Source organism: Ixodes scapularis, unplaced genomic scaffold, assembly GCF_016920785.2.
Source record: "Ixodes scapularis isolate PalLabHiFi unplaced genomic scaffold, ASM1692078v2 PGA_scaffold10__122_contigs__length_95168666, whole genome shotgun sequence".
In the NCBI taxonomy this organism is placed as follows: Eukaryota; Metazoa; Arthropoda; class Arachnida; order Ixodida; family Ixodidae; genus Ixodes; species Ixodes scapularis.
In genome coordinates this window covers 11,584,588-11,593,639 of record NW_024609836.1, presented here as the reverse complement: position 1 = coordinate 11,593,639, position 9,052 = coordinate 11,584,588, and the positions used below count along the sequence as shown (strand labels likewise).

Below are 9,052 nucleotides of genomic sequence, written 5' to 3'. Positions count from 1 at the left end.
CGACTGCGCGCGGGTCAAGTAAACCAAAATGAACAGCTAAAAGCGCGATAAGAATCGGTAGCAAAGGTAGTACTCACCCGGGGAACGACGCGCGAAGCGGCGTGTTGTCCGTGGGCACTCCCGTCGAAAAAGGTGAAATAAAGACACAAATACTATATATATATACAATAAATATCGCGCACAGAAGAGAATATGAACACTTAGAAGCAATAAAAAAGACACTGGAATAAATAAAATAGGTAATGGAATTGAAAAGCATAGGATTAAGAGGAGGCAAGCGACAAGGCAATACAATCTCAAGGCAGAGCGGCCAGGCGAGGGACAATCTCTCCCACAATTCGTCGCGCGCGGGCCGGGGCGCTTGAGAAAATTGCAAATCGTCTATTGAACTAAGGCAGGTGATTGACCAGATACTTATGGGAGGGGAGGTACTCAGTGACTGGAAGTTGAGCAGGATGAGATTATTATATAAGGGCAAGGGAGACAAAGACAGTATCAAGTCTTACCGACCAATCACAGTAACTTCAGTAATATACAGACTAGATATGCAAATGGTAAAAAAGTGATGTTGATTGGGACGAAGCTCTGGTGGTGCTGATGATACTGATTTTGTTCATAGGTACTGCTGATGGTGCTGATTTTGCTTTTCCGCCGCTTCCCGAGCTCTCAACTCCGGGTCCGCCTGGCGTTTTTGACGCTTTGCAGCAGCTTCTCGTGCCCTGGTCTCCGGAGCAGCTTGCTGTCTGCGTAGACGCTGAGCCGCAACATGCCGAGCTTTTCGTTCGTTTTCATCCATGTCAGAAAGGGAATGTGTGGAGTGAAACGTGGTTATATACGCATTTGAGCATTTGACCACAGCGCCCTCTTGTCTATAAACGTTGAGCCAATGCATACGAAGTTTAACGCGATTATATACCCATTTGACCGCAGCGCCCTTTCCTGAGTGGCTACATGCAGCGTGATTCTGCTTCTGGCACTCGCTGAGAACGGTCGCAGGATGGCTGGCTCCAACGGAGCTGCGACAACGGCCCCAGTTGGCCGCGGTACTTTTGCTGCGTCATCGTCTGCCGACGACTACAAGGTGGTGTTGCCTCCCATCCCAATGGGTGCAACTATTTTAGATTCAGTACTTTTGCACTGCGATCTGAGAGGCCGCCCCTATCGTATTGAAGATTTCCGGCAAGAATTGAAGCGGTGCGCCGTCCTGTCCGAGATTGTGGCGCTCGGTGCTTTCCAGATGAACCATGTCTGGTTAGCCACGCTGCGAACGCCGGAAGCCAAGAAGCGGCTCATCGACTGCAAAGAGTTGAAGGTGAAGGACCTGAGGTGTGTTGTCATCGACCCCAGCAGCACAGAAGTTCGTCTACGCCTCCATTGAGTCCCGTATCATGTGACCGACGACGCGGTGAGCAAGTTTTTGGAACCCTACGGCAAGGTTATAGAAGTCGCACGTGAGAAATGGCGCGTCGAGGGATTCGAGGGCATCGAGTTGACTACCCGGGTGGCGCGCACGACGCTGAAGAGCGGCGTCACGCCCGACGGAATGCCTCATCAGCTGCGGCTTCAGGGGGCGAACGTCCTTATCGTAATCCCAGGGAGGGCGCCGGTCTGCCTGCGCTGTAAGCGTGCCGGGCACATCAGGCGCGACTGCCGCGTGCCTAAGTGCTCGGTGTGCTCACGTTTCGGCCACGAGAAAGAGGAGTGCGTAAAGACCTACGCCCGAGTAACTGGTGGAGCGGCGGCGGAAGACCTTTCGCCCCTGACCATGGATGTCGACGAGGCTGAGCGTTCCGCACAGGGACAACAAGACGAAGCTCCACCGTCTGGTGAGCCCTGCAGTCATCCTGTTGGAGCGGACGGCTCGACTCAAGTCTCGCCTGTAAAGGACAAGAAGGCGGTGGCTGGTGGCTTTCCTGAACCAGGCAGCGCGGCACCCCCTCCCATGGCGACGCCAATGGAGAAGACCGTAGCCCCGCGCGAGGCCTCCCCCCCGACTTTCGAGAAGGCGCCTTCCGAAGGTCACGAAACTATGGACGAAGCCACCGAGTCCATCAAGCGTGGTCTCGACGAGAACCCTCCATCGACGCCGGGCATGACACCCAGGCCCAACCCTTGGATGGAGAGGAAAAAGGGGGGGCGTTTCCAGCCCACGCCCACCTTGACCCCAGATGACCGGAGGCGACTCAACAGCAAGTAAGGCGGCTAACGCCTGGTTACAAAGACTGACGTCCGAATGCCAAGGCAAGTGCTACAGCAAAACACATGATTTGTACGTTCCAACCAGCAATAACGGTCGCATCGCTAAATGTTCGAGGTTTGAGCGCCAGGAAAAAACAATACCAATTGCAGCGTTTGCTGCTTAAAGAGAAACCCGATTTCTTAGCGGTGCAAGAGACTAAAATGGCTGAGGAGGAACAGGTTGCTAGTGCGCTTAGGCCTTTTCTGCAGTCGTACGAAGTTTGTGTCACCCACGCGGTTGGTTTTTCTGCCGGATGTTTTCTTTTTCTTAAAAAGTCTCTGCCCTTGTCGGAGTTAGCTGTAACCACCGACACGGAAGGGCGGTTCATCATGTGCGATTTTTCTTTGGCGTCTTTTCAGTGGCGAATTGTTTGTGTGTATGCGCCTAGTACGGTTAAAGACCGTGTTTCCTTTTTTATTGGCTTGCGCCGTTTTCTAGATTGTGATAAAACGATTGTGTTGTTGGGCGATTTTAACTGCGTTGTAAGGGCAGCAGACAGAACGCCCCTGAGGCGGAGTAGTGACAAGAGTGCGCAAGTTTTAAGCGAACTGGTTGAAGACTTTGACTTGGTTGACGCCGGAACGGTGACGAATGAAACGAGCGAGATTCGTTTCACCCATTTCCAAGCGTCGTCTCATGCGCGCCTCGATAGAGTATACGTATCGGCCTCCGCGGCAGCGATGTTAAGAAAGTATCGCGTCACACCAGTGTTTTTTTCGGATCATTGCATGATTTCGACAACGATCGGCGAAAAAGCGCCGCCGAAGGCCAAGTTTAACTGGAAGCTGTGGAAGCTTAACACAAAACTGCTTGACGATGAAAGTTTTCTTGCAGCAGTAGATAACGTCTTCAAAACGTTTTTTAAAACCGCAATGGACGATATATTCGAGACATGGGAGCTCATCAAACAGGAAGTGAAGATGCTCGCTATCGAAAGGTCGTCCATTTTAGCGTACGAGGCACGTTGCGACGAACGTGGCTTAATCGAAGATTTGCAAGCTCTGTCAAGAGCTGAGTGTGAGCGACCCGGCACAGCTCTTAAAGATTTGGAAACGGTTAAGCAACGCCTGGCGCTTTTTCATCAAGAGCGTTACCGCGGAGCCATTGTTCGGGCTCGATCAGAGAAGTACTTGATGGGAGAACAGCCTACTAAACGGTCTTTAGCGGATGAAAAAAAGTTCGCGCTTCGCAACGAAATTGGCGAAATCGAGTACAACGGAGTGATTAACACCAGCCCAAGTAGTATTGAGCAGGCTTTTGTCGCACACTATAGGCGAGTTTTTGAAACCCAAGTTAAAGGAAGGCAGGACCCTATGTGTGGAAAACTTCTAGAGTCCCTGCCGCAACTAACGGAAGAGGAGAAGGAAAACCTCACAGAGCCGATCACTCTTCAAGAGGTCGAGAGAGCAATAGACGATTTGCCGAGCTTGAAAACGCCAGGACCGGACGGGCTATGCGCCGAATTTTATAAGAAATACAAAAGCGTAATCGCTCCGCTTTTTTTAGAAGTGATTTGTAAAGCATGCGAAAGGAAAATACTGCCGCCGTCTTTTTGTGTTAATTCCCAAAAGCGATGACGTTGCGAAACTACGTCAAGTCACTGGTTTCCGCCCGATAACTCTGTGTAATGTAGATTACAAGATTTTTGCTAAAATCCTTGCGAGGAGGTTCCAGAGTGTTGCCTGCCAGCTCATTGGAGATCATCAGACCTGTGGAATACAGGGTCGATCTATTTTGACGAATGTGCACGTTGCCCGAACTGTTTTGGAGGCATGTGACGATGGCATGGGCCAAGTTGCCATGCTTCAACTGGACCTAGATAAGGCTTTCGATCGTGTTAAGCACGATGTCCTTTTTGATGTTTTAAAGCACGTGAATGTGGGCGAGCGTATTTTGGACGGGGTTAAAATGGCGTACCAAGAGTGTACCACTAGGCTCATTGTGAACAGGGAATTGACTGAACCGATACGTGTGCGAACATCCGCAAGACAAGGATGTCCCTTGTCGCCGTTATTGTTTAACCTATATTTGGCACTTTTTTGTTTAAGTGTTCAGAACAGTAATCAATGTCACGGATTTCGGATGGAAAATTAGGAGATAAAAGCCATGAGCTATGCAGATGATGTCGCGGTTTTTTGTAGCGATAAGCTAAGTATTAGCGCGGCTGTGAAGTTGGCAAGAGACTTCTATAAGGCTACAGGGGCAGCCATAAATTTGAGCAAGTGCCGTGGGTTTTGGCACGGAGAGTGGGCCACAACCCCTTCGGTGTTTGAAGGGGTGTGTTGGGACCGTGTGCCGTGCACTTACCTCGGTGTGCCACTAAAATGTTACAGGCAAAGCAAATCCTATTGGTCGGGAGTCGCCGCCGACCTGGACAGACGCGCTTCCTGTTGGAAGCAGCGTGAGCTGTCCATATTTGCCAGAGCGACAGTATGTAATATTTTTCTCATTGCAAAATTATGGTACGTGATGCAGGCCATTCATTGTGCTCGCTTGAATGTGCAGAAATTTCACGGTGTTTTTGCCACGTTTACTTGGAATTCAAAGTGGGAGCCGATAAGGAGAGACAATCTTTTCCATCGGATTCGTCACGGTGGTCTCGGTCTCTCGCATTTGTTTTGCAAACAGATTGTGTCCCGATTCTTTTTTCTACGAGACCAAGAGCATCCTTTCATACGTACGTTTATACAAACCAAATTGTCTCCTCATTTGCCATCTTTTCTCGTTTCGTCCCATGGCGGCGAACTTAAGAGATTAGTGGGATATCAAAAGGAGGTGGTAGACGCAGTGTTATTTTTGTCTGCTCGTTTTTCTTTTGAGTATTTGTCTGCTGTTAGCAAGAAAACACTTACACGCGATTTATTGATAAGTTTGTTTCCAAACCCGTTGTATAGAACTGTAGTCTGTAGCGGGGGCCAAGATGTGCTCAAGCGAGTGAAGAATATGTGCGTTCCCCCTTCCGTTAAAACGTTCTTTTTTAAACTGCATTCCAATACACTGCCCGTTAAGGTGTGGCTTCAAGGAAACGGTATTGATGTTCCGTGGTCGGTAGACTGCATTTTATGTAAGAAACCTGAGACCATCGAGCACGTTTTCATCTTTTGCTGGGATGCGGTATTTTTTTGGGATGTGCTCCAGCGCACGTTGAAGAAACAACTGTGCATTAGCCAATCAGTTATACGTTTCTTGAATGTGAGTAACGATGATGGCATATCTTTTGATATGATTATGTTGTTGGGTTTGTGCAGTATTTGGAGGTCGCGCATGGCGGTCCGTCATGCCGACCCTAGTGTGAAAGGAGTGCATCATTATTTTTTCAGCCTTGTTAAGCAAGTGGAAAGTGTTTTTTCAAACCGTAAAACGAAACCCGAGTGGCTAGAAATTTGTAAACCGCTCCTCGAAATGCGAGGATTTTAATGTACCCTGCAATAAGTCTTGCAGAGTATTTTTTTTTTAAAGTGACATGACCGTTTTTGCATTCCTCCTGCAATAAAGAAATGAAAAAAAAAGTGGCAGTCGTGGCCGAGTGGTTAAGGCGATGGACTCGAAATCCATTGGGGTCTCCCCGCACAGGTTCGAATCCTGTCCACTGTGCAAATTTTTTATTTTTTTTAAGAAGACAGATGGGATGGCAATTGATGTGAGCACAGCACAGACGCCGGGCAAGGCTAGACCCTAAGGAGCTTCGCCCCTAAAAGAAGAATGGAAGAATGAGCAGAGAGAAAGCAGATACTGGGGGAGCTTCAAAACGCTTTCAGGATGAATAGACGACTAGATAATGACTTATTCGTAATCACTCAGTGCATAGAGATAGCAATGACAAGTCAAAGGCCATTATGGGTGGCATTTTTGGAAATCAAAGGGCATATGACAATGTGAATCAGTAAAATCTCTGGGACCAACTGAAGGTGTATGGGCTAGGGGGAACTATGGTTAAGTTCCTAGAACAGGTTTATACGGAGAATAGGGTGGTTCTAAAATGGGAAGCCGAAACTACAAGACCAGCAACAATAAAAAGAGGACTTAGACAGGGTTGCCCATTGTCTCCCCTGCTCTTTATGATATACCTTAGTGAGATGGAAAAAAAGATTAGAGCAGTGCAACCTAGATTTTGACCTGAATTACATGGAGGAAGGACATAAAGTAAATCAAGTATTGCCAGGGTTAATGTATGCAGACAACATTGTACTCGTATCAGAAAGTCGTGAGACAATGCAGGAACTGATTAGGTTCTGCAGCAGGGAAGGTGACAATTTTGAACTAAAATTCACTAGTTTTCAGTGAAGAGAAGGGGGAACCTTTGGGGATACAGAACACAGCGATAGAACACGTAGAAAAGTACAAATATCTGGGATTATGGTTAAGTGAGGGAAGAAAGTATCTAAAAGAACATGAAGATGTAATAAAAAAGGGGAAACGAGATTCAGCAATTATAAAACACAGGGCAATCTGGAACTATAATATTCGTAAGTCGTTAGGGGTGTATGGAAGGGAGTCATGGTGCCAGGACTGTCATTTGGGAATGCGTTATTGTGTATGAGGTTAGGAATCCAGGCAGGCTTAGAGATACAGCAAAGGAGTGTGGGTAGGTTGGCATTGGGGGCACATGGGAAGACACCAAATGAGGGAGTACAGGGGGATATCGGTTGGGCATCTTTCGAGAGTAGAGAAGCGATCAGTAAATTAAAATTTGAACAAAGACACGGTGGGCAGCGAAAGTGTACAAGTATCTATATATGAAAAGCCTAAACACTAAGTGGACAAACCGAAGCCGCAAGCTGAGATTTAAATACATTGAACGAGATGGGGCAAATGAGAGCATATCGGTAGAAAAGGGAGTAAAGGAAACTGAGAGGAATTGTGGGAAGAGAGAACGCAGGGGCAATCAGCTTTAGCAATATACAGGGCACAAAAACAAGGAATAAAAAAGGAACAGTTGTATGATAATTCATTGGGGAGCTCATTGCTGTTTGAGTTTGAGGCTAGAACGGGGGTGCTAAGAACGAAAACGTATAGGGCTGAATTCCAGGAAATACAGTTTATGCGACATATGCAAGCGCAAAAGGGAAACTATAGATCATGTAATTTTAGGGTGCACGGGGCTTCGTCCCACCCTCGTGGTGGGGATGACTATAGATTTGGAGGGGGCACTGGGATTTGTGGACATGAATGGACGAATGGATAGAGGAAAAATTGCGGTAACTAAGAGGAGATTGGAAGATTGGTGGAAAAGATCTAGGGAGGGGTAAAATACAGATAAAAAAAATAAGCATTGGAAACGCTTTAAAAGAGGAGGGGGGGGGGGGTAGGGTTGTGTTAGAACAAAATTTATACACATTTGAAAATAGAAGGGATGACGAAATGTTAGGCTAGGTGGCGCAAGCTGCCGCCCGTTAAAAAGGGTATCGCCATTACCATCCATTCATCCATCCACGAACCGCCACCCCCCCTCCCCTGCTTGGCGCGGAATTCGTCAGTGAGCGAGGCAGCTTTCCAACTATGCGGACGTCGTCTAATCCTGTCGTTTTCATACTGCAGGTGGGTAGTCGTCATTACTATTCGAAAGTAAAAAGCGACTATTTGTGTCTCGTAGTGCTGCCTCGCCCGGAAGCATTGTCTTCCTGTTTCCGACTGCGTATATGCATTGTTTCTTTGATTCTGCTTTTGAGCGGGGACATTGAGTCTAACCCGGGACTGAAGACTAAGAGCCAAGCCAAGCAGCTTGACGAAATGATGAAGCTTCTTCATGAAGTGAATGCTCGTACCTTTAAGTTTGAGGAGGTCCAGAATAGTCTAATGGCATCCGTTAACGAGATAAAAAGCAACCAACAATCGATTGAAAAACAACTCGTTGAAGTAAACTCTGGACTAACAGTGGTTGAAAGCAAGGCCTTAATGTCCGACGAGTGGCAGAATGAACTGCGTGTAGCACAGGTGATCGCCAATGACATAAAGAAAGAAAATAAGCTCCTACGCGCCCGAGTAAATGAAATGGAGGACAGGTCGAGACGGGACAACTTAATATTCCATGGAGTCATTGACACTCCATGAGACATGGGCCCTATCCCAAGAGAAAGTACGGGGGTGCTCCATCGGGAAGCTAACATGCAGATTGCTGAAAACGGCATAGCTCGGGCTCATAGACTCGGCGCCTTTGTCGCGGGGAAATGTCGCCCAATAGTCGGCTTCGATAAAGCGTGCTGTAGGGTCGATCAAAATTAAAGGGCAGTGGTGTGTCTGTCAGCGAGGACTTTTCGCCAACTACGCGTCACGCGCGAAAAATTTAGATTGAATTTGCGAAGGCTATAAGCCCGGACAAGTACTTTAGCTTACCATGCAATAAACTTCACCTCGATAAAAAGATATTTATGTACTGCTCAGACAGTGACAGCGCGATTGAAGTTCGTGATCGTGTTGTTCCACGGGAGGCAATTGCTGATAATAGCGCGGCTGCTGAGTGGGTGCCTTCTGCTAGCTTCCCATAGCAACCCATAAATAAGCATGTCGGCAAAGGCCTTGTCAATCATTTGATAATGTTTCGATGTTTTTTGCTGATGTCAGAAGTATCATGAACAAGCATGATGAATTGTGAGCGACTATTGAATCTTCTTCGTCTGATATCGTTGTACTAACTGAAACTTGGTTTTCGTATAAAATCTGTGACAGTGAGTTATTTGCTTGCAAAAAAAATTTAATATTTATCGATACGACAGAGAGTGTAGATCAGGAGGAGGAGTATTTATTGGAATTAACGAGAATATTGAATAATTTTATGTAACTCTTGTTACTGAGCCTGAGTTTATCTGTGTTTGC

General features: G+C 47.2%; 1 non-coding gene and 1 pseudogene across 1 annotated transcript; both read left to right on the top strand.

Moving 5' to 3' along the window:
* Positions 1-909: 909 nt before the first annotated feature.
* LOC115322882 lies at positions 910-2,197 on the top strand (annotated as a pseudogene).
* Positions 2,198-5,751: 3,554 nt separating this feature from the next.
* On the top strand, positions 5,752-5,833 carry Trnas-cga. The gene has a single exon. It is a non-coding gene; the product is annotated as a tRNA-Ser (tRNA).
* The last annotated feature ends 3,219 nt before the right edge of the window (positions 5,834-9,052 follow it).